This window comes from Chionomys nivalis, chromosome 19 (genome assembly GCF_950005125.1).
Source record: "Chionomys nivalis chromosome 19, mChiNiv1.1, whole genome shotgun sequence".
Classification (NCBI taxonomy): Eukaryota; Metazoa; Chordata; class Mammalia; order Rodentia; family Cricetidae; genus Chionomys; species Chionomys nivalis.
This window is the reverse complement of record NC_080104.1, coordinates 44,148,643-44,174,325: the sequence shown is the minus strand read 5'-3', so window position 1 is coordinate 44,174,325 and position 25,683 is coordinate 44,148,643. Positions and strand designations below refer to the sequence as shown.

The window sequence follows — 25,683 nt, the reverse complement described above, 5'->3', positions numbered from 1 at the left end:
TAATGTCTTCTCTTAGGAAAATAAAAATGCCAGAGAACACTTAAAGATCAAAGACAGAGAAGTGGTACAGAAATCGATGGGACAAACTTGATCCTCCGTTTGATAGTTCACTCAAGATTTGAGGAAGCACACTGCTGCATCTCAAGACTTGGTTGTGGTTTTAAATTCAGTCATTTTTGATACTCACCTAAAGTCTTATGAAAGCTGATCAGCTAACCACAAGGCGGGTCAACAGCTGGAGTTGACGGATAGCTGTGTATGCTTCGGAAGATGATTGGCATTAGAGCTCAGGCTCCTAACTGACAAAGATTTTCCTACTTAAGAACTAAACACAGAAAAGTACACAGTGGTGTGTACCTCTAATCTTTATTATTTGGGGGAAGGTGGGAGAATTGTGAGTTTGAGGACAACTGAAGGAAACCCTGCCTTAAAAATTAAAGAACAGTCCAGAAAGCCTAGCTCATGCTGGACATTTACTGTTCAAACACTCGTGTGTCTAGGAATGGCTTCAATCCACTCGTGATGCATTCTCACACTCTGGAGGGAAGTATGAACTTAGCACCGAATGGAATGGCAGATGACTAAACACTAGGCTTCCCCGACTCTCTGCTCCTCTCTTGTTCCTGTCATAAATACAACAGATGCAAGATGCTGGAATGAGGACAACCCCAGAAGGTAGATGTTTACCTCTAAGGCAGAAATAAACCATTCAAAATTTCATTCCACACAGCATGCCAGAGCTAGCAAGAACTCCTCAGTTCCTCTACCGCCATTAGGAGGGCTTCATGACTAAATGTATCACGCAAGTCTCCACAGTTCAATGAAGCATATGGCTGCCTTTGGTGTTAGAGGTGGCTAAATACCTTTTAGAAGTTTATAATAATGGCATCTAAGGACAATATAAATTGCTACCACATAAATGATTTGGAATAACTACAGTTCCCGCCGAATCCTGAACATCAGTCAAACCTGCAATGCACAGAGGTGTGAAACACAGCTTTAGAAAAGGTAAAGTCACAGACTGCAGCATTAGCACAGCAGTTGAGAGCGCTTGCTGCTCTTGAGGAAAACCTGAGTTTGGTCCCTGATACCTACACAGTGGCTCACAGCCATCTAGAACTCCAGTTCCAGAGGATCCAACACCTTCTTCTGACCTCTGCGAGCACCAGGCAAACACATGGTGCACATACATACATGCACATGAAACACTCAGACATGTAAAATAAATAAATCTGATTTAAAAAATGAGATCAATTCCGAGGAAATAGCTGTTTGGCATTAAGTAGAAAAGTAAAGTCCTTCCCAGGAGAGAAAAAGCACTCCTGGTTTCACCTCTTTAAGACCATAGCCCCCAGGGAAAACGACAGACAGCTCCTTATCAGCTGTCCTGTGTTCCTAAGGGTCTGCAATTCCTGCTACCCTGTTGATTGTTGAACTTTCATCCTCATTTTTATTCACTGTGGGATATGTAATGAATTTGTACTCAGAGTTAGACAATTTCACTTAAAAAAAAATCAACCTGATCAAGGAATCTATAGAAAAAAATAAAAATAAAAAAGCCACAGCTGAGATCATGCTAATGACTAAAGACTGATGCTTTCCTCCTAAGACAAAAACAATGCCCCTTTCCCACTGCCATTTAACACTACACTAATACTATTCACATAGTTTGAGATAAAGACACAAAAAAGAAAAACCCACCAGATTGGAAAATAAATGGTAAAGCATCCTCTATTTGTTGATGACATGATTTTGTATATAGGTAATTCTCGAGAAAAGTCACATACACAATAAAGATAATAAGAATGGTTGGACTATAGATCGTAAGATAATATTGAAAAATCATTATAGATAGATAGATAATACATATTTATAATTTTAAAGACAAAACTAAAATTGGGGAAATAATCGCAACTATATAGAGTGATGGAGTTAACAAGAGTACACAGAAATGATATCTTCAGGGGGATGCTTATATGTTTTTCTTTGGGTTCACCTTCTTATTTAGCTTCTTTAGAGTCACGAATTATAGTCTCAATGTCCTTTATTTATGGCTAGAAACCTATTAACCTTCATCAGGCGATGAAAGAAGACAGAGACCAACATTGGAGCACTGGACTGAAGTCTCACGATCCAAAGGAGGAGCAGAAGGAGAGTGAGCACGAGCAAGGAACTCAGGACGGCGAGGGGTGCACCCACACACTGAGGCAATGGGGATGATCTATCGGGAACTCACCAAGGCCAGCTGGCCGGGGACTGAAAAAGCATGGGACAAAACCGGTCTCGCTGAACATAATGGACAATGAGGACTACTGAGAACTGAAGAACAATGGCAATGGGTTCTTGATCCTATTGCATGTAATGGCTTTGTGGGAGCCCAGGTAGTTTGGATGCTCACCTTAATAGACCTGGATGGAGGTGGGTGGTCCTTGGACCTCCCACAGGGCAGAGAAACCTGCTTGCTCTTTGGGCTGAGGAGGAAGGAAGACTTGATTGGGGGAGGGGGAGGGAACGGGAGGTGGTGGCGGGGAAGAGGCAGAAATCTTTAATAATTAAATTAATTAATAAAAAATCAGCAAGAAAAAAATAAATAAATAAATATAAATGTCAAAAAAAAAAAAAGAAATGATATCTTCAATGTGACCACTGAAAACCATCAAACACCATTAAAAACATCCACTAAGATGGAAGAATAGTGTATCGTATTTTGGAAGATAATGTGGTGAAAATAGCAATGTAGCCCAAGCAAAACTGCAGGTCGAATGCCATCCCTATCAAAATTCAGCAGAGTTCTGTTTAGTTCTGTTTTGCAGAACTGGGCAGGATAATCTTAAATTTCATATGGAAATGTAAGGGACCAAGAATAGTCAAAACAAGCTTACAAATAAGAAAAAAAAAATGTCAGGGAATACACAATTCAAAACTTACTACAAAGGCCGGAGATGTTGCTGACAGAATGCTTACCCAAGCACCACAAATAACAAGAACTTACTACCAAAAAAAAAGCACAATGTTATAAGACAGATATACAGGCCAGTGCACCATAATCCAGAGTCAGACTAAATCCTTCGATTTACGGTCAGATTTTTCAACAAGGAAATGAGTCGATGGAGAAAGAACAATGATATCTCCCGATGGTGCCAGCACAAATGAGTGTCTGTAAGCCAAAGAAAGGACTTGGACCCTTTTTTTAACATACGCGCAAAGCAAGTGAAAGGCGATCACAGTCTTTAAGAGCTAAATCTACAGAACTCCTAGAAGAAAATGTGAATGCAAGACTGTCATTTCAAACTAGATGTTTTCTTCAGGGTGGCAGCAAAAGCATGGACAACAACAGAAAAGTCACGACATGAACTTTGACACCAAAACCTGCATCAACACATACTATGTAAAGGGGGGAAGGCACTCCAGAGAATGGTGGCGCAGTTTTAGAAACCCTATGTGTCACAAGGACTTTATATCTAGAACATGAGATGATGCAGATAAAACGACAGTGATTATTTTTTAATCTTGAAATAAATGAAAATGAAAGAACAGCAGCACCAAATCTCTGTGATACAGCAAGAAAAGGTAAGTTTACAGTAATTATACCTACATGAAGAAGGAACAGAGGGGCTGGCAAGGGTAAACAGGTGTGCCAGTGGGGCGACCTGAGTTTGAGCCCTGGAGCCCAGGTAGAGGAGGAAGAAGAAAACTGACTCCACAGCGTTGTCCTCTGACCTCCACACAGGCACTGTGGCACCCCTCACACACACACTCACAGAGACAAAAGCAATAAATTAGTTTTTAAGGTGAATTTGTCTGAATCAAGTGTATTAAAATCAGACAAGATGTGTAGTCTCTAACCCACATCAGGTCCATAATAATCTGGAACAACAACTGGCTTTGGTATCTCCTGGATAAAGAATAACCTGAGTCGAATCTTCTGCTCAGTCCTTGTTCAAATGTTAGCCTCTTTATTAAGACGCTCTGACGGATGCATACACAGAGCAGAAGGAAGAAGTTGATGTTACCAAATTGCTTTATTGTTTGACACCTATTTTATTACAGTTTGGTCCCAGCAGCTTTGTGACCGGAATGTAAATTCCATCCCATCAGTGTCGGCTCACGGATCCGAGCTGAAGCTCTTGGTCCCTGCAGTCTCTGTCCTTTCCTGCTCTCATTTGCTGGTTCTTCTCTGCTGCAGTGGAACTCTCATTACCCCAGGCCCTGCCGGCAGGAAAGGTGTGCGCAAGTCCTCAGAGTACGCCCTGTGAATCCATCACTGTTTTTCCAGACTTTCACATCAGGTCCTATGGCTTCTCTGTCTACACAGTCTCTCCCTGAGCAGAGAGAAGGGATTATGGAAAACACCCTCACCAAATAGAGCAGGGAGACTAGAAAGGGAGCTGAGGTCTTGGTAGCTTTTTCTCTTGTAGGGTGAGGCATTTTCTTTCCTTTTATCTTTATGAATAAATGTTTATGGATTGGGGTACCTATGCTACCATCTGCACTGGCTTCAGTGCCACTCAAACTTTAATTTCTCCACACAATGTCAGGAACCTCATCGCCACCTCTGACTTCTGTCTCTCCAAGCAGTGTTGACACATGCAGGAGAAAGTTATTTCAAGTGGTATTTATGGCGCTGTCATAAAGAGACCCCAGATGGCAATTCTGCTAGGCTTGGAAACATTACAATTCCGATGGACTTTAAACTCGAGTGACGCTCTGGGCTTCTTAGGGTGCAGTTGACGACTGAAGCAAGAGTTATCCACTGGAAACAAAGGCAGGGATTGTGTGGCCACCTTGGGTCCTTTGCAATGTGCTCTTCCTAAACAGCATGGCCTTGATTCTCTAACAGCAGTGGTGCCACCTCTCACTTCCCCCTGCTCTCATCGAGTGATTTGTGTGTGAATACAACATGTTAACTGAATGAACATGCCTACTTCTTATTAGGTATGTTTACTTTTCCATTGACCTTTGAAGCTAGCGTACAAAGTAACAGACTCCATTGCTGCTTCTCTGGACTGTTTCTTTGCTCTCATTCAGCCCTTCCCCCGCTGTTACCATCTCTAGCTCTCGAAGGACTTTCAATTCCAAGACCTGGAACTGTCGTTTCAAAGTGAGCAAGGATTTTCCGGTGTGGCTCCTGCCTTTTCTAATTAGCCTTGCCATTTTCTCACTTAATCGTCGTGTAGTTTTGGATACTTCTCCGCATCATTTGCTTATGTTTGGGGAATGACACTTTTTCCTTGATTAGTTTTAAGTCACTTTATGTTCTTACTGAATTTGATCCTCTGTCTCTGGCCAAGGTTATCCTTTCCCCCCTCGAAGACCCACGGGTGGCCTTTTATAGAGACCTGCAGTGGGAAGGGCTAGAAACATGACTCAGCAGCTAAGAGCATGCAGTGCTCTTGAGGAGAAACTGATACGTGGTCCCAGCACCCACACCCATCTGGTGGTTCACAACCCCCTGTAGCCCCAGCTCCAGCTAAACTGATGCCCTCTTCTGTAGGCGGATTTTTCTGTCCCACCTGCCAGCTCCCAATAACCACACAAAGACTTCTGATTAATTGTAAAAGCTTGGCCAATAGCTTAGGCTTATTACTAACAACCTTCTACAATTTGGGAATCAACCCAAATTTTTATTAATCTATATTCTACCACGTGGCTTTTACCTCTATCCCATTTTGTGTGTCCGACTCATTTTGTGTCTGTCTGACTTCTCCACCCTTCCTCTTCCCAGCATTCTCTCTGCCCCCAAAATCCTGTCTAGGATATTGGCTAGCTTCTTATTAGACCAATCTGAGTGACAAATCTTCACAGTGTATAAAAAGATTATTCTGCAATACTCTTCTGGTCTTTGCAGGCACCTGCACTCACATACACCAACTCACAATCACACACACACACACACACACACAAAATTAAAAACAAATATTCTTATTTTTAAATGAGTACTTAGGGGCTGGAGAGATGGCTCAGAGGTTAAGAGCATTGCCTGCTCTTCCAAAGGTCCTGAGTTCAATTCCCAGCAACCACATGGTGGCTCACAACCATCTATAATGGGGTCTGGTGCCCTCTTCTGGCCTTCAGGCATACATACAGACAGAATATTGTATACATAATTAATAAATAAATATTTGAAAAAAAAATAAATGAGTACTTAAAAAATCATGGAAGTGTGGACTTTCATCCTTTCCTAAGCACTTTTGGTTTTGCTATTCTGGAAGCAGATTTCTCTGGTGTCCACAGATCCTATCAGCATGTCAGATTCTAGATGGTCTCTAGAAACAGCTGTGTAATGAACAGTGTCTCTGGGATCCTGACTCCGACAAGGTAAGCTGGAGAATCTCATGGGCCCTAGTCAAAGCTTTTCTCTGCCCTCAAAATCAGTATTTCCTCTGCAGCTGCAGAGTCAGCAGGGCTTCTCTGTGGGTACTTGGCTTCATGACCTCTGAAAACAGGCAAAGGAAAGGCAAGAAGGAGCCAGCTTTGATGACCAAGCTGGTAAAGGTGCTTGCTGTGCTTGCCTTACAAGATAAATTCAACCCCCAGAACCCATAAGACGGTGGAAAGAGAGAACCAAGTGACCTTCACACACTCTGTGGCGAACGTGCCCATGCACACACATTATAAACTAATAATAAATTCTTTATATTTTTAAAGGAAAAAAATCACTATTTTTGATCCTGCAAATATAATAATTTTATAGTTTACTACATAATTTGGTTGAGTAATATATTCTTATATTTATGGTAAGAATTAAAAGTTTTAAATACCCATACAATGTTTGTCCTATTATATGTGGAAAATTATGGTTTGTAATAAGGAACATTGTCTTTTCACTATTTCTCTTTTTCATTTCAGTTCCAAAAAAGTATAAAATCATTGAAATCCTCAATAGAGTTATATATATTTAATATTATTGTATGCTGTTGCACTACACATTATTAAAAATGTATTGGACAAATTTAAACTGAGTAATGTATGTTAAGGTTCTTAGAGTAATGCATGACACAGTTAAGTGCATGTTAGTGTTTCCTATTAGTTGATTCTTGAAACCATGCATAATTCATTCAAACAGCAGAACTCTATGTGTAAGGAAAAAAACGTTCATAGGCTGGCAAAATGACTTAGTGGATAAAGGTGCTTGCCGCAAAGCCTGAGTACGTGGTTCAATCCCTGGGGCCCTTATGAAGGAGAGAGAGAGAGAACCAACTCCTAAATTTGTCCCCTGACACAAGCACATTGTAGCACACAAATGCAACAAAGCAAATTTAATTTCTATGACTTTTCTTATTGCTTTTTTAATTGATTTACTATACCAGTTACCCCTTGCTGACCATGCTGACTGCTGTACTTTTAAGATTTCCAGACTCCATAGATACAATGAAAATATTTGGACTAAATGTAGGTATGTGAGGGACTGACTCTCTAAGCTGTGGAGATCATGTGACTCCAGCAAGGTACTATCTGCTTCCTGTTGGAGAAGCTGGTGATATTCCAGGGTGTGATTGTACCTAAGCACTAACGAGAAAGGATGGTTTTGTCTTCTCCCTCTTCTCCCTTTGACTATGCATTACATCATCATTCCTCATGGGAAGATGCCTTAATCTGTTAGTCATTGCAAATGCCTCCCGCTTGGCACCTCCAGAGCTGGTATTTCAGACATACAGTTTCCCAAATGTCGTTTTCAGAGAGCCATTCATACATTTTTCAAGCTCTTTGGCTAATTCTAAGATCTTTTCACTCCTTGATCTTAGATCAGTTGCAGGCTGTGTTCTTAACAGTTCTGTTCCTCTTAGTTTTAGAGTTTAGCCTTGAAGGGGATTTTGGAAATTTTTTTGAATATCATTTGTAAGTTTTTTGTAATCTTGTTATTACGCGGCCTCTGTTTGCCATGTAAACTGCCTCTGTATGCATAAAAAAAACAAAAGCAAGATGGTCAGGATTAGCCCCAAGACAAGTCTTAAAAGACACGCACCTCTCTCACAACCTAATTCCCAGGACAAGTTACAGAAGGGATGACCACATGCGACAGACCACTGACCCTGTTCTGTCAAAGCATTCGGTGTCTTAATTGGATTCAGCAAGAGCAACCCCACAATAACCCACTGTGATTCAGTGCTATCTATTTTTGCAGTGTTTGAATCAGAACCACATTTTGGGTTAAGTACTGCTTCCTTAATGGATTGTATCCATCAAAGAATGAAATTCTGGGTGTTAGATGTGAAATATACTTTAAGGTGAGAAGATTTTTCTAGGCATCTGTCAAACCATATCATCTTTTCTGTGTGTCAAGTGGACGCTGAAATGACTAGTATAAAATACTACGTTTTCTACCAAATCTGTCTTTTTAGGGCCTCGCATAACAACACCCTCTAATTGTAAGAAAATGTGTATATGTGGTTAAAATTCTTTCCATTCCCTATTGCAAAAATATTACCATTTTCCTCTGTAGCCACTTTGGGTGTTATATAAGGGGGGCTTACCCTCTTGCTGCAAGTTAGTGCTTCTCAAGAAAGAGCCTTCTACCCTGCGTTCCAGACATAACCCAGACCCTGTGGTCTTGTTCATTCCAGATCATGGCTCTTATTTTAAAATAACCATTATCAGGTTTGTATGTTAGTTAGCACAGTACTAGCAGATATAAATTATGCTTACAAATACATTTACCCATTACCTCTTTATGGATTCTGGTATCTAATATAAGACTACTGGGAAGATTATTTTAATCCAATGTAACAGTTTCATATCAATATACCACATAATTATTTTTTTAAGTAAAATAGATGGTAAGGCATGTTTGTAGAGTGATTCATTTCAACACTATTCTAACATTGTTTATAGAAAATTGTGATCCTGGTGAGGGCATTCTCCTTGAGGGAAATCAGAGAATGATATCCCCTGGAAGTCTGTATCTTCTGTGTCCTGGAAAATGAGAAAGTTTCCTAATTAGATACAAAGATAAAGGATTATGAAAGTAAAAACAATGGATGTTGGAACATAAAGTGATATTTTAATAAGTCATCAAGTCAACAGAAGGCAGCAATATATACTTTAAAGTTCAAAAAGTCATAGCATAGAATGAGCTTTCTGAAACCCTCCATATGATAAGCATCATTAGGATAGTTAATCTCAATTGTCAAGTTGATGAGATCTCAAATCACCTAGGAGATGAGCCTTTGGGGACATCCGTGAGGCACTGAGGTGGCCTCTGGGCATGGCTGTTAGGGATTATCTTGATTGAGCTCACTGGAGTGGGAAGAATCTCCCACTCTGGGTGTCACCATTCCCTGAGCTGGCATCACAGACTGTATAAAGAGAAGGAAGGCACTCATTTCTCTCTGTCTCTTGGGAGTGGATGCAATGTGACCATCTTCTGTTGCTCCTGCTACTGTGACTTCCCCACCATGACTAACTGCAACCTGGACTCATGAGCCCAACTCTTTTCTTCTTTACATTGTTTTTCCTCATAGGATTTTATCGTGGTAGCAGAAAATTACTAAGACAGTCATTCACCATTTCCAAAGTTGTGCAAGCTTCCAAAGCTCGTTTGTACATGGTAGGTGTGGTAGTTTGAATGTAATCGGCCTCCATAAGCCCACAGGGAGTGGCACTATTAAGAGGTGTGGCTTTGTTGGAGGAAGTGTGTCACTGTGGGAGTGAACTTTGAGGTTCTCCCTATGCTCAAGCTACACCCAGTGACACAGTTCACTTCCTGTTGCCTACGGATCAAGTTGTAGAACTCTCAACTCCTTCTCCAGCACCATGTATGTCTGCCTGCATACTGCCATGCTCCCCGTCACGACAATAATGGACTAAACTTCTGAAATGGTAAGCCACCCCAATTAAATGTTTTCCTTAATAAGAGTTGCCGTGGCCATGGTATCTCTTCATAGGAATAGAAACCCTAACTGAGACAGCAGGTGAATCAAGGTTGTACCCACATCTCTTAATTTGGAGTGTGTTTGTGGATGATTTTGTGCTGGGCTAACCTTATAGCCAAATATTAAAATCAAGGTTTCAGAATCAGTTTCATCTGATGTGGTTATACCATTATACAATTAATGGCTTTCCTGACCCCAGCAGTTTTTAAAGCAAAGCAAAGCCAAGTGAAACAAAACAAAAGACCAAAAAAAAAAAAAAAAAAAAAAAAAAAGGAAGAAAACGAAAAACACTGCAACAAAACAAAAGTTGCCCAGCTTAAGATGTTCTTATATTTGGTGGATAGAATCAATGTATTGGAACGTCCCTATTAAACACTTGAGTAGAACATTCAGGCCATAAATACAAAGCAAACAGAAGCCACAAGACACAAGCCGTCTAGCTATAATATTTCCCACATTATATGTAATAAGGCATTCATGTAAGAATATAATTAGAAGTAAGGACAGTGCCCAGGTACGCGGTAAGAGAATTGATGTGGTAATGAGAACATTAGCTCTGGCCTTCTCTCACTTAAACTGAAATTTGTGCTTTCAACATTCCCCTCCAGGAGCCCTTGTACATTTGATTCTCTAGATTATTTTCTGATTTAAAAAGCTGCAAAGCTAGTCTTTAGCTCCCGGAGAGCCTGTTTGTTCTCCGAACAACAGGCTCGGAATTACAGCTTCACAATTATCACTCACAGGCTGATCTTAAAGAGCCCAGCTGTGCAAGCATTACACAACGAGCCAAGAAACAACTGGGGCAACTGTTGTCTGATATCATTTCATAGTTACAAAACGAGTGTCTGCTATCAGAATTTAAAATTATGTGTTTATAGTTAGGGGCTGGTTACATATTTGACTCCTGTGTAAACAAAAGTTTGTGTAAGTACTAAATATTAACCAAGATGCTTTGGGTTCAATTTCAAGAAATACCTTTATCTAGAGACTGATGCATGCCATCCGTGTATTCCACACTGAGGTCTATATCCTCCACCCCACCCCATCCCTTTTTAAATTCTGTTTTGAGAAGAGTCTCGCTGCATTGTCTGAGCAATTCCCATCCCACTGCCTCAGTCTCTAAGGAGCCATGCATCGCCCCATCCAGCTTCCTTCCTAACTCTTCAAAGCTTACCAGGATTCTGTTCTGAGTTTCACGGAAGCAAAAGTCTCATGGGAATTTTCAGCATCCATACTAGAGAAGCTTTTGAACTTTTCCTTCCTAGATTGCTGTTACCTCCCTTATTTGATCTTAAATGATGTTAATTAAAGCTTAGATTGAATATTTTATATTGTGTTCTGTTTCTCCTTCCTGGTAGGAAATAAATTAAATGCCTAACATCACTTGGAGACTTTTCAAACCAATGTTAAACTCCCAGATAATTAACTCTGAGAAAATCACTAGAGAATCCGATCTTGTGTCATTTAATTGAACACAGGAATAAAGAAAGTATTTTATTAAGAAAATTCTCATCCTCCTGATAACCCTACACCCAGATTTACATCCTGTGATATCTACAGGACAAAATTCCTATGTCCCAGTACTGTATCTAAAAATTAAGCTTAAAAAAAACATGTTTTATTGTTTTGTATTAATTACTCATTTAAAATAAATCAAATGGCATAACCTTTTTAGCTGTTAAGGCAGACAAAAGTAGACATTGGTAAGGCAGTGAGCTGAGTGAGCAACTCAGACCTGGGAAGGAGAGAAAATATCACAGGTAAGAGTACTTGATGATCTTTCAGAGAACTGGAGTTCAGTTCCCAGAACCCTTATCAGGTGGCTTTCAACCTGTAACTCCCACTGTGGGGGAGTGGGGTCCTCCAAGGTCCTCCTATGCTCATTCAAAGGTGCACATAAGCACAAATAAAAATAACAGAACTTTAAAAACAAACTGAGGGGTTCAGACGGAAGCATAATCCGAGTATAAAGTCAAGATAAACAAGGCATCGCTTCTCCAGTGTCTGTAGTATGTTCTGCAGTCCAGTGAATAATACAGGCAGTCAGAAAAATAATTTACACCAAATTAAAGAAAGAACACATGGTACAGAAGAAGCAGTAGAGAATAATGCTCCCCTAATGGTTTAAGTACAGCCTCAAGGGGTGAGATCAGTTCAGCAGTAGTGGAGAAGACAAGTGAGTTTAACAGCGTACATAAACTTCAAAGGAAAGAAGGTACATTCTCCTACTACCATCCTTGTTGTTGTTGTGTGTATGTGCATGTGTGCATGTGTGTGTGTTGAAAAGTGTGTTATGTGGCACATGATAGTTGTATGACACTCAACAAGGTCCCTTTTCTTCAATTCATATCCATCTACGTAATAAGCAAAAATTAACATCACCAAATAAGAAAGGGTAGACAAAACAAAAGCCTTAGGAAGTAGTTTACAATCTCATTAGAAAGTCTAACAGTCTTTTGGTTACAGGATGGAGGAAATGGGGCTGGAGAGATGGCTCAAAGTGAAGATCACCAGTGCTCTTGCAAAGAACCTGGGTTCAGTTCCCAGCACCCACATGATGGCTCAGAAACCCCCTATAACTTCACTCTGGGGGATTTGATACCCTCTTCTGGCCTCCATGGACACCAGATATGCACACATACATATGCACAGACAGGCACTCATACACATGAGACAAAATAATCTTGGAAAAGAAGAAAAAATAATATTCTTCAAAGGGCTTTAAGGGGGGTTAAAAATTGTTATCAATAATGCATAACATGCAGACGCATAATAATCTCTAAGTCTAGAACCAAGTAGCTAAGGCTTATGTGATAACACAGTAGAAACACGAGTCTCAAGATAATGAGGATCTTAATCTTCCTGGAACATTATTTCACTATGATAAAATTAAGTCATTTGAGAGTTGTAATAGATTTAACAAATTATAATATTTTCTGCAGGAACATTCTCGTAAAGCGTATGCTCCTTTAGAATTACACTTCAAAACTTAGATATACCAGTGAGCACACTGGCAAAGTAAGCTTGAGAGAGATATTGACATAGCTTAGCATTGTGCTCAGAGCATGGATTAGATCAGAAAAGTGGATGTCAGTGACAGCTACAGTCAGCAAATCTGTGGTTCAGTGCTTCTGTTCTACTGTCTTTGGAAATGGTGACACTTCAACTCTGCACGGAAAGCAAAATACCTTGAACTCTGCTGTGTGCACAGGGCACAGTCAATACCTGCTCGCTTGTGCATCCACTGAGTGGCACTGTCTTTAAGAGCTTTTTCTTGGTTGCTCCTTCTTATTGCTTCCCAATGTTTTAAAAGTTGCTGTTTTAAGAGTTCGTGACTTCTTATGGCTACCTATTTCATGCTGATAAATTCACTGGTGATCTCAAAAAAAAAAAAAAAAAAAAAGGTCAATAAAGATCTAGTAATAAACAAGAATAGCAGGCTGGAGCGATGGCTCTGAAGTTAAGAGCACTTGTTCCTGCAGAGGACCTGGGTTAGACTTTCAACACCTGAAATGATCACCGAAAGAAAGCACTTAGGTTTCAAAGGATACGATGCATTCTTCTGACATTTCCCTACACAAGAAATACAGCAAACACACATGCAGGCAAAACACTAAAGCAGAAAATGAGATAAACTAAACTGAAAAAATTGAAAAAAAAAGAAAAGAAATGGTCTACTGTATGATATTTATAAGTACAGTGTAAATACAAGGAAAAGAATGATTGAAAGACAAAATAGTTCTTTCTGGCCGAAGAACTGTAAGATAGAAAAGCTGGAATTGATATATTTTATTATATCATCAGCTTATCATTATCTTATATCATTATCTTTATAAAACTAAAAGTTAAATGAAAAATAATAAACAATGGATGATATATTTAAGAAAATAGTCAAATGATTTAAAACTGATTTTCTACAGAGAATAACTGGAAAATAGCTAATCAAGGGACTGATATTTTTCATTTCAAGCTTTTTAATACTCTTATTTTTAAAGCTTTGCATAATAATATGATTAAACTTTAAAAGTTGAAATTTTCTGAACGAATATTTTTATCAAAAAATCCATGTATAAGCAGAATCTTCTCTGGGTATGAGTCAAATATTCAAGGGGAAAAAAAACAGTATCAGTATACAAAAGAAAAAACTCAATACTAGTTATACCCCAGCAAAAATTTATCACCTGAAATATGCACTCTTCTGTGGGTATTCATTCATTTAATGTATTTATTCTTCTCTCTTACAATATATCCCAACCACAGCCTCCACTCCTTCCCCTTCTACTAGTCCCCCTCCCAATTCTCCTTTCCCCAAGACCCATTGCTTTTTCATTTGTTCCCCACAATGAGAACTTCAAATAAACTCGTATTGGGAAAGTTAAGAAAATCAGTGATTGGGAAGAACAAATTATATCCAATCCCTTATACTTCCATTAATGCTTCATAAAGCCATCTCCGAAGCCCTCAACAGCCAGTCCACATTTTATATTTAATTTTGACTTAAACCACTCTTAAACTCATCACACACACACATACACACACACACACACAAATTTCCTAGGCTTTGAAGACTATAGGAAAATAACTTAGTGTCTATCATTGAGGATTTTATAATCTTGACATAACATAGCAATAACTACTAAAAATCAGAAATTTTAGAGACAAAAGAGAAACATAAGAACAAAAAAAGAAATTTCTTATAATTCAGAGGACTATGAAGGAGAGGGGCTTTGAAAATAGCAGGATTTGGACAAGAAGCTAAGGAAGGAATTGCTGGAGAGTAAAACAGCATCCTGAATCCTGAGAGAGCAAGTGCGGCACTGGTCCCTGCAGGCAGACACTCAGGGTGACTGCATCTCTGGATGGATGAAGGAAAGCCATAAAAAAAATAGATGAGCAAACAGTGTGGGGACTAAACTTGGTGTTCCTTGAGAGTTAAGTTAATGATTTTGTAAATCACATATCAGAAATCTAGATGTTCTGATGAGGAGCTGGAGAGATGGCTCAGAGATGAAGAGCCCTGGCTGCTCTTCCAGAGGTTCTGAGTTCAATTCCCAGCAACCACATGGTGGCTCACAACCATCTGTAATGAGATTTGGCACTCTCTTAAGGTGGTTAGGCATATATGCAGGCAGAACACTATATACATAATAAATCAAAAAATCTTTTTAAAAAGTCCTGATAAACAAGTGAAATCAAGATTTACTATGAAGGAAAATGAATCCAAAAGTATATATGGAAAGAATTAACAGGCAGAAATGAAAGCCTTGCTTTATTTAGTCGATAGCAAGAGAAAATTCTATTTTTATTTTATCCTATTTTATTTTATTATTTTTATATATGTCTGTTTATTTTGTAATGGAAAAAAAAAAGATTTGAATTAACAGGGAAATAGAAAGGATCCAGAAAGAGATGGGGAAGAGGAAAACATACTCAGAATATCTTGCATGAAAAAAATCAATTTTTAATTTAAAAAAATCTAGACAAGCATTGTCTAAATTTGAGGAACAGTGTCTACATTTTCAGCAATGAATACATTTCAAGTTCCCGTCAGTATTTTCTGAAACAGCCTCATGGTGTTCAGAAACTTCATAAGCAAGCCAGACACACACTGGTCTCCATAAACTCAATATTTTGAATTATTGATCAAAATGGCTCCTATTTATTGAAAGAAGGAATGTGGATCTTCAAATAAAAAAGAAAATGCTTTAATAAATGGGAAAGCTTCCCATATTTCCAAATATACATGCTTATCCCCCAAAGCACGGTTTCTGAAGGGAGAGCACCCTCAATTGGCGACATAACCACAAGCAAGCCCTGGGGTTGATCAAACTGTGAGCAGAACGGGAACTCATTGGACGTTCCTTTTATATCCATAAATAAGTGTGCTTTGCACGCTTCTTCCCGGAAACACAAAAGCACTCCTCCTAAAGGCAGCCCAGTAATTCGGGGTGCTGATTAATTCGGAGGTGCTGATCTGCTATATCTGCAAATATTTGCAAGAAAGAGATACAGAAAGTAATATAAATAAATAAATAAAACCAGAGTAAGCCCCTGAGGTCGTACCGAATGCTAATGTATTTGTATATGATGGATTTAATACAGGACCGAGAATAAATGACTTTCGGCAGCTGCGCTCTAGACCTATAAATCGCTCGGGTACCACAGAATCCATGCAGAGAAAGAACAGCTGCACAATTTACACCACCATGTTTGTCAGAAAAAGCTAAAAATTCAGAACCTGGCTGCTCTGTTTTTGTTTTGTTTTGTTTTGTTTTTCTTCACAGTACCTATCTCTACAAAAATTAAAAATCATCCTCCAGAATTTATTTGGACAAACACATCTGCTCACATGTTGACATGTTGCTCCTTTGAAATGCAGAATCTTCAGTGCCCCTCACTTTAAGGAACATGTCTTAAGAGGAATAACAAAACAGAATGAGAGAATGTTTCCCTATAACCAAGTGCAAGCTCCAGGAAAAGTCTGTTAATGTTTCTTCTGTGTTCCAGTTGCTAGTGTCTGGTAAAAATCCTGGGGAAGGAAACACAGTAACCAGATGACTTAAAGAACACAGTGATGCCAAAAATAGCGCTTAAGCTAATATACTAATTGCAAAGTTGCAGAGATTAAATCTATCATTCTAGTTCTTGGATCAACTTTAGAGGGAATTTAAAGTTTAATATAAGGGCCATTTTAAACTTCCTGAAGAAAAAAAAGCATAAAAATGTGCTCTGTATTAAGTGAACTCTGGAGGCAGAAAGCTGAGGTTGCTAAAGGAATATTAGCAACCAAATTCCTCTTGTGGCTTCCATTAAAGTCAATACAAAGGGGCACCTGAAGACTGATTTTGATCTCAAATCTACCACTGTTTGAGCTTTCATGTGTGACACTAATTCATAATGAAGCCTTATTACCTCCATCATAGAAATGAAAAATTCCAAAGTCTCTGCCACAGGTAGCCACTATGCTCGGTGTATAAAACATGAACAGTTATATGAAAATTCATATTTTCAAAAGCGCCTCTCAGGATCAGAAATATAAGTCAACCTAAAAGCATAATCATAAGGATTTCAGCCAGTTGTCTTTATTCTCTAAATTACACACTCTAGGAGATTCTACCTTCAATGTTATACAGATTCTGTCACTGGAGAGGAGAGCCAACAGCTTTCTCTGCCTGCCAAATGCCGATCGGGTGGAAAGCAGGGAGAGGGCAAGGTTATTACTAGTTGATGTCTGACAATCGTTCTTCCCTACACCGCCCTCCTCTAATTACTTTATTTTAAAATTAGGCAGCACTGAGCCCAAACAGGACTGCCTCTCTGTCAGTTGTCCTGAAGGTGAAATCCATCTCCTGGAACAGTCACAAGCCTGGCCAGAGACAGAATCATTTAGCAGCCTGTCAGGGAATGAATCACCAGTACCGAGTAGAACAAGCAGACATGGACTGACAAGCACCTAAGCACCAGCGTACCACAGGGGGTGAAACACTTGAAAGGGCACACTAAGTTACTGGAGTGTCATGCATGTGAGCAGGACTCAAACTGTATTCCTCAGAGGTTCAGCCACGCTGGTTACCATTCACAATGTGTAACGCCGACCAGTAGGCTGTTCACACAGTAGATCGGTCCAAAGAAAACTGGGTTCTGCGTCAAACTAGCATGTAAGAGCTAGCGCTTCACGAAGAGAGCACAAAGAGGGAGCAATGTTTATGGAGGACTGACCCTCCCCCCAAATTCAGACATAGACATGGTCCTCTCCCTACATCTTGTCAAGCCTCTGGGTTTCTTCTGGTACCTCTCTTGGATGTTTAACCATTAAACAAATGTACCTTTAATGGTTGTATAATACTAAAGTGCTCCATATCCCCACGGTCACCTCAACTGCTCGAGTTCAAATATCCTGCGGTCTACGAGGCTAGAGAGATGCCTAGATGGCTTAAAGCACAAGGTGCATAAGACTACAGCTCAAATTAAGATCTGCAGAATGCGAGGAAAAGGCTGGACACAGCGGTGCATGTGTGTGTGCTCCTAGCACACCTCTATGAGGAAATGGAAGGTGGAATCAACTGGACAGCCCGGCAAACATAGCAGTAAACAAGAGAGGGACTGTCCCAAACCAGGTGGGAGGGGAGGGGGCACACACATACATATCCTGGGATCCTAAGTGACCCGTTTCATTTCAAGATCAGTAGTATGCAATCTTTTAAATGCCCATTAAAAGTCTTAAGCAAAATCAGTATTTTATTAATTTGTAGTTGTGAAATTCAAACCATTTTAACAAAAGAGAACAGGGAAGAAAATTTATTTCTCATAATTTGTACGGCACTGGAATACCTTAATTACTTGTAAAATTTCTGACCCCTCATGAATCTTATCATATTGAGGTCATTTTCGGGCCAACCTTTCCTTGTTGTTTCTTCATGTAATTACAGGCTTTTCCCAGGGGCATTCAATAAACGTCTATGTCCCAAACCAAACCAACACCACCACTTGATGAAAAATGGCCTAACTCCTAGCCATTTTTATCAGAATCCATTTATACTTGCTGTCTTTTAACTTAGTGTCATGAACATGCAAGCAGCTCTGATTCAATTCAGTGGGTTACGTTTTTTAAAGATGTGGAAATAGAAATGGAGGGGCTTCTTAGAAAGAAGAGTTCTAGAGGGGGGAGGAGGAGGAGAGAGGGAAATGTGGGTGCATTTGATCAAAATACATTATATATGTGTAGGGAAATGTCAAATAAAGACAAAGTAATTCTTGAAATCTCTGAAATAATTTTAATCTGATTGAAAAGTATAAAGAGTGTGTACCCAATTTCTTTGTTTGGTTTCCATACCAGGCAAGGGAAGTGGCTCTTCGATAAAGGTACTGACCTCATAAGTCTGACAACCTGAATTCACATCCCAGGATCCCCATGCAAAAACCATGATGGCACATGCTCATAGGACCCACGCTCCTAAAGGGAGACAGAAGAACTCTGCAGGAGCTCACAGTTACCTGGGGACAGAACACAGAGGCAAATAGCCAGAGACCCTGCCTCAGACAAGGTAGACCGCAAAACATCTGTCGTTGTCCTCTACTGCCCACGTGCCCACACTGTCGCACACACACAGGAATAAAGGAAGTATTTTAAAACAGTCACCGTCATGAGTTCTTACAATAACCTGTAAAAAACCATTACTCATAACTTCATTTATGTGCAAAAATAATCAGACATTGAAATGTCCTCATGCAGGATTATCTTTAAAATGAAAAAGCAGGGGGCTGGAGAGATGGTTCAAAGGTTAAGAGTCAGGGCTCTTAACCTGAGTTCGATTCCCAGCAACCACGTGGTGGCTCACAACCATCTGTAATGAGATCTGGTGCCCTCTTCTGGCAGGCAGGAATACAAGCAGACCACTGTATACGTGATTAATAGATAAATCCTTTTTTAAAAAAGACATAAAAGCAGAAACAAGCAAAAAAAAAAGCCTCAATAAAAAGAGCAATTGTTAAACCAACTAGGGTATTGCTATGTCTATGTTATTTGTATGTTTAAAAAATGATATAGGGGAGGGAATGGGAGGTGGTGGCGGGGAAGAGGCAGAAATCTTTAATAATTAAATAAATTAATTAATAAAAAAAATTTTAAAAAAATGATATAGATAAATATTTGGTATATAAAACATGACAAAAATATAAGCTATAAGATTATGTCCAGTTGAAGTATTACTTATGTGATGGCATGTTTGGGGTTTCTCCCCAATAGCATGTGGGATATGAGGTGAGTAAAGGCAAAACAAGATGAGCATTGATCTGTTGCAGGTAGGTGATGGGTACACAAAGATCCATTGAAGTGTTGTTTGTATATGTCAGATTTAAATAAAACTTTAAGAAATATATACAACATAGATGCTCATCTTGAAAAAAAATGACAAAATGCTAGAGCTGATCCCAAATAACCTGTCCTTATTCACAAACACCACTCAGACTCCCAGCTTGACATTTACCTGGGTCACCCTGCATGCTACTCTCCTGAGCTCGGGGAGGAAAAGCCTCCTGTGGCGGTGTGGCAAGTGTTGAAAGTAGTTTCTCATGGAATGTTCAAGGAGAAACCTGTCCTCTAGAATCTTTCATCCCAGTGGACATTGCTCACTGGTGTATTGAGTCTATTTCTGGAGAATGTAAAGCGGTGGTAAGTCCTGAGCTGTTGGACGCCGAAGCTGTAATTAGGAAAGCTGACATCTGGGACTCAGACTAAATGAATGGCACCCACCAGTAGCCTATACTGCACACCGAACGTGGTGAGTTCGTCATAAACCCTAGAGTCTAAGGAAGAGCGAGCCTTCCAAAAGCTAAGATTCATCTATTGTTGGCATATATCATGATGATCACTAGCTCTTAGAAAGAGACGTATAATTCAATTCAATCTAACTTCCTAATCATCTGAAAACTTGAAATGATTAAGTTGCTCAAAGATACCCAGCTAGCTCCAGTCACAACTGGATATAAAACCAAGTTTACAGGCTAGATGACGGTGTGTGACTGTGATCCCAGCACTTGGGGTGTTGAAATCAGGAGGGCCTCAAACAAGCTCAAGTTTGTTCTGGGCTACAGAGAGCCTACCTCAAAACAGTAAAATAAACTTAAATTAAATTGGATACTTATATCACAGCTACCCCCATCCCATCCCCAAGGCTCAGGGAACATCTCAGAAAAGTGGCCAGAAAGACTTTAAGAACCAGAGGTCAGGAAGGAACAGGTAAAATAGTGTCTTCTAGATGTCATGCGACTGATGAACTCCTAAACTCACAACAGCTGTGATTACCTGCAGAAGACCTGCACAAGGTCAAGCCAATCAGCACTCAGCACGGATGGAGGCGTGTCGCCTGCATAAGGTCAAGCCAATCAGCCTCCAGCACGGATGGAGGCATGCTGAATGTGCACCCATCTGCAGCTGGGAAGCCCTCGGAAGTTGATGAGTTAGGGGAAGGACAATCCGCTTTCTTTATTGGATGATCTCACATTCGTGGACCACACTAACTGTATTTAACAGGTTATTTTAAAAAATTGAGGCAGGAGGGCCATGAAGTTGGGAAAGGGGTATGGAAGGTATCCTGGAATTGGAGGAGACAGTGTGGGGTTGAAAACATTATATCCAAATCGGGTGGTGGTGATGCACGCCTGTAATCCCAGCACTCTGGAGACAGAGTCGGGCAGATCTCTGAGTCTATAGAGCTAGTTCCAGGACAGTCAGGGCTACACGAAGAAACCCTGTCTTGAAAAACAAAAGAAATACATTATATGTGCATATAAAATTCTCTAAGGATAAAAGATACCATACTTAAATATTTTTTAAAAGCATTTGATTCCATTCCCTGTCATACTCTAAGCTAACAGAAAAAAACTGGGGAGAGATGAGAGAAAACAGTGAAAAGGAGGGAAAAGTTCAAATAGGGAAAGTTTCATCTGTGGACAAGGCTGTGTATTTGCCATTCTGTCACAAAAATTCCCCAAAGTCTGCATATCACAAAGCCATATAAAACACAGCCAATGATTAACACCATCGAAATACAGCGCTCTTACACATTCTTACCTTTCCCGTTTGCATCATCTTTCCCATTTTTATCGTTAATTTTCATTACAAATTATTGCTTGGCGCTTTTATTGTTAATGAGGAAGCAGGAAGCCATTTACCTAGTTTTCAACCCCCTACATGACGGAATTATACAGTTAGGCTGAGCTAAATAAGCCGACCAGCAGCATCAGTGAAGAACTGCTTGACATTTGAGAATCTGTTCTCTATCAAAAATGCTCGCTCAGGCGTTCCCTCCGAACACAGCTGGCTGTTTGTTCCCTAAGCTATGCAACTCATCATGTCAGCTCACGTTCAGTAGCCAGTGCCTTGGTTTCTCCTGTGCGGCCCCTTACTAAGCCCAAGACACACAAGCCCCTCCCTCGGGTGCTTTCTACTGATTCTCCTGGGTGCATGGAGAAATTGATTTGATTGCAGTGCTGAAGAAGAGACCCATAAGTCAGGCAAAATACAGAGAGCTGTTAGCACATTCTCACTGCTTCTTCTGATCTGTGTGATGTTTTAGTTTACTGATGTCTTGATTTATAATTCAGCAGGGGCTCCTTACGAGTAAAGTTTATATGGAATAAAAATTACTTTTCCAATATATTTCAATTTCACAGATGATTACTGTCATTTATGCCAGACAGCACGAACAATTCCTAATGGAACAATTATTCATTACTTAATGGTTAATTATGAATAATTGATACATAACCAATTCACTCTTGTTCCGAATGTAAATACCCACAAGTCAAATGAACCAAAGTCAGCCTATCCTACTTCTCGGGGGATACTTTCAACTAAGCAAGGATAATGATTTCCAGGGAAACCATCCTTGATGATGGTTTCCAAGTTCCCATTCCCTCATCCATCAACGAGACACTGAGTGCTCAACACACTCAGTCCCTATGTGTGAATAGCCGTTCAGAGTGGCCCCTTGTCATCAAAAAAAAAAAAAATCAGAAGTCGAATAGTATATTTCGTCTTAATGATATTCTAGCACCCTTTATTACAAATAAAGGTTTTTACATAATTATCACATAAAGGAAATTAAAGAGGAGATAAGACTTTCATGAAATATTTTAACTCATTCTTTCTATTAGAAATTAATTCTACCCTGTCTCTTAACCAACTGGGCTCAAAACATATTAAATTGCAGTTTTATAATTATACATTTAATCCACAACTGCATGTCAGACACTGTTAATGTTGGCCATACAATGTTAAAAAAAAATCATGCCTTCACCGAGCATTTGTGGCACACACCTTTAATCCCAGCACTTGGGAGGCAGAGGTAGGTAGATCTCGTGAGTTTGAGGCCAGCCCGAGCAGTAGTGGAGAGGATGCCTGAACCGGTCTTGCCCTGTAGTCAGGTTGATATCTGTCTTAAATGTCACTATAGAATCTTCACCCAGCAACTGATGGACGAAGAGGCAGAGACCCACAGCAGAGCACTGCGCTAAGCTCCCAAAGTCCAGTCAAAGAGTGGGACAAGTGAGAATACAAGCAAAGAGGTCAAGACCATAATGGGGACACCCACTGAAACAGCTTACCTGAGCTAATGGGAGCCCATAAAATCTGGCCTGACAGTGAGGGAACCAGCATAGGACCAAACTAGGACCTCTGAATGTAGGTGACAGTTGTATGGCTGGGGCAGACTGTAGGGCCACTGGCAGTGAGACCAGGATTTATCCTACTGCTTATACTGGCTTTTTGGAACCCATTCTCTTTGAAGGGATACCTTTCTCAGTCTAGATATAGTGGGGAGGGCCTTGGTCCTGCCTTGAAGCAGTGTGCTAGACTTTGTTGACTCCCCACTCTCTGAGGAGTGGATGGGGATAGGATGGGAGGAAGATGAAGACATCAGGAGGAGGGAAGGGAGTGAGAACTGGGATTGATACGTAAAATGAGAAAAAAATAGCTTTAAAAAAATAAATTAATAAAATTTATAAAAAACTGAAAAAATGCCTTCACTGTGGAGAGCTAAAGGTACTAGCATAAAGAGTAAAAAATCATGATGAATACCCAGTTATTCCTCTGTATCTGTATAAATTTGCCCATTTTTAACGTTTTTTAAAACAGAATCATGTTACATTTGATCTTTTATGACTGGCTTCTTCCTTCAAGCATATTTAAAAATACTTATATGTCATGGAATGTAGTAATGTTTTCTAAAATTTATTTTTGTGGCATGTCTACATGTGTGGAGGCCAGAGGGTTCACGTGAAGGTCAAAGGTCAATTTACATCAGTCAGTTCTCTCCTTCAATCGTGTGTGTGCCAAGATTGGACTCAGGCTCTCAAGTCTGACGGCTCTGGCTCTCTCTTTTAATTCGTTTTTATTGTCTGTATGCTGAGCCTGCTATATTGTACTTACTCACTCATCAGCTGAATGACACTGGGTTAATTCCACACCTGATATAAACACTGTAGCTATCAACATTCACATGGAAGCTCGCGTGCCGTTCTCAGCTCCAATCTTGGGTTCACACCTGGAAAAGGAGCTGCTAAGTGACTTGCTTCATTTCTAAAATTATCTGGTTTTATAAAATAGCTCTGCAATCTCTCAGCATCCCTACCTCCTTGCTGACAGTCTTAGGAGTGGGGTGGCACGCCTAACGATTGCCTTCTACGTCCGCATTCTAAAAAGTAAAGAAAGGATACTTTATCAAAGTGACTGACATCGGTTCTGGATGTAGAGAGCCAGCACACCTGGGGACCTTCAGAGTCCAGCAAAGCGCAGCCCCCGGCATACTCTTTACTCCTGGGCATCAACTACCATAAAACACAGAATGCTCTCTGGATTGAAGGCGCAGAAAAGCAATATATTTCAGATGAGACCCAGGAGGTCAAGACTGATTTCCGTGTTCCAGAAAGAGAAAACACGGGGCATGTGGACCCCCGAGGAAGACCCTGCACAGCAACAGCCTTTCTATTATCATCCCACAGCAACTTCTCTCTTCCCTACACAAGCCCTTTCGTAAGGCAAGTTTCTGCAGATGTCCCTTTGAAGGTGACAACCCCATCTACCCTGTCAGACCCAGCCCTGGGCTAAGTCTGATTTCCTTCCCACCAACTTCTTAACTCTCTGAAGCATTTCTAATGGCAGATGGGCCTGGGAGTAGCAACGTGAGTGGATAAAAAGCAGCCCCTCCTGAATTCATTTCCCTAATCACTAATGATATTCAATACCTTTTTATGGGCTTTGAAGCCATTTATTTGTATATATTCTTTGGGGGAAAAAACTTAACTTTATTATAATTTTTTAATTCTTTATATAATCAGGATAAAAGTTCAATGGCATTTTCTTCCATTTTGTGGGCTGTTGTGTTACTGTCTTGACAAGTCTCGTGTGAAAAAGGAAAGAAAGAAAAACTTCTAAATTACGGTGGAATACAGTTTGATTTTTTTTTCTCTTGTTACTTGCGTGTTTGTGGTTAAGACTAAGACACTTGATAACACAGTACTTCTATTTCCTCAGTTTCCCCAATATATGTCGCACCTGCGATATTATGGCAAATCATATTTACATAAGCCAACAGGTACAGGTCTGTAACTGTTACTTTATGTAGTTATCTCGGGGACTGGGGGACAATTATAAAGCCAGTCTGTACTGTCTAGGGGTGCTCGGGTGCGTGAGTCACCCTGTGATAAGTGTTCTCGAGTCAACTTCAGTGAAGCTGGAACCAACTAAGAAAAGCCTCTGAGTGGGTCCATGAGGGGATTTCCGGTAAGAACTAACAGAGGGAAACACTTCTCCAGAGTGGGTGACACTGATCAGCAAAGCCTGGACCAAGAGGTCCAGGGAGAAAGCAGAGCAGCTCGCCCACCTTCGCTTCTTGAGAGCGAGTGCGTCAGCCTCTTCATTGCTACTGCTGCTACCACTGCCATCAGAACCCAGTTTCTCCAGTCTTCCATCATGAACCAAAGGCCAGCTGCTCTCCAGGAATGTTGCAGACATCTAGACCTTTGGTGCCGATTAGGCCAGATTAGGACTGCTGAAGCGACCATCTTCACGGACTGGGGAGCCACCAAGTTCTCAGCCTCACCAATGTCCACATGACCATTGCTGGACTTCCCAAGCCCTATGGTGTAAGTCAGTCTAGCAAACCATCATTTATGATATCTATTTATTTTTGTTTCTCTAAAGAACAATTATACGATTGTACAGCAACTATACAGTTGCTGTGGTTGCAGGACTATTGATTTACGAGGCCGCCGTGAACCCGAGAAGAAAGGGCGGAGACGAGGCTGGAAT

At 40.2% G+C, this 25,683-nt stretch overlaps 1 protein-coding gene across 1 annotated transcript in view; it reads right to left on the bottom strand.

Annotated features, from left to right (window-relative positions):
• The window catches only part of Ctnna3 (catenin alpha 3), a 1,259,162-nt gene that overhangs the window by 1,038,163 nt on the left and 195,316 nt on the right, over positions 1-25,683 (bottom strand). The gene's annotated exons all lie outside the window — the stretch shown is intronic.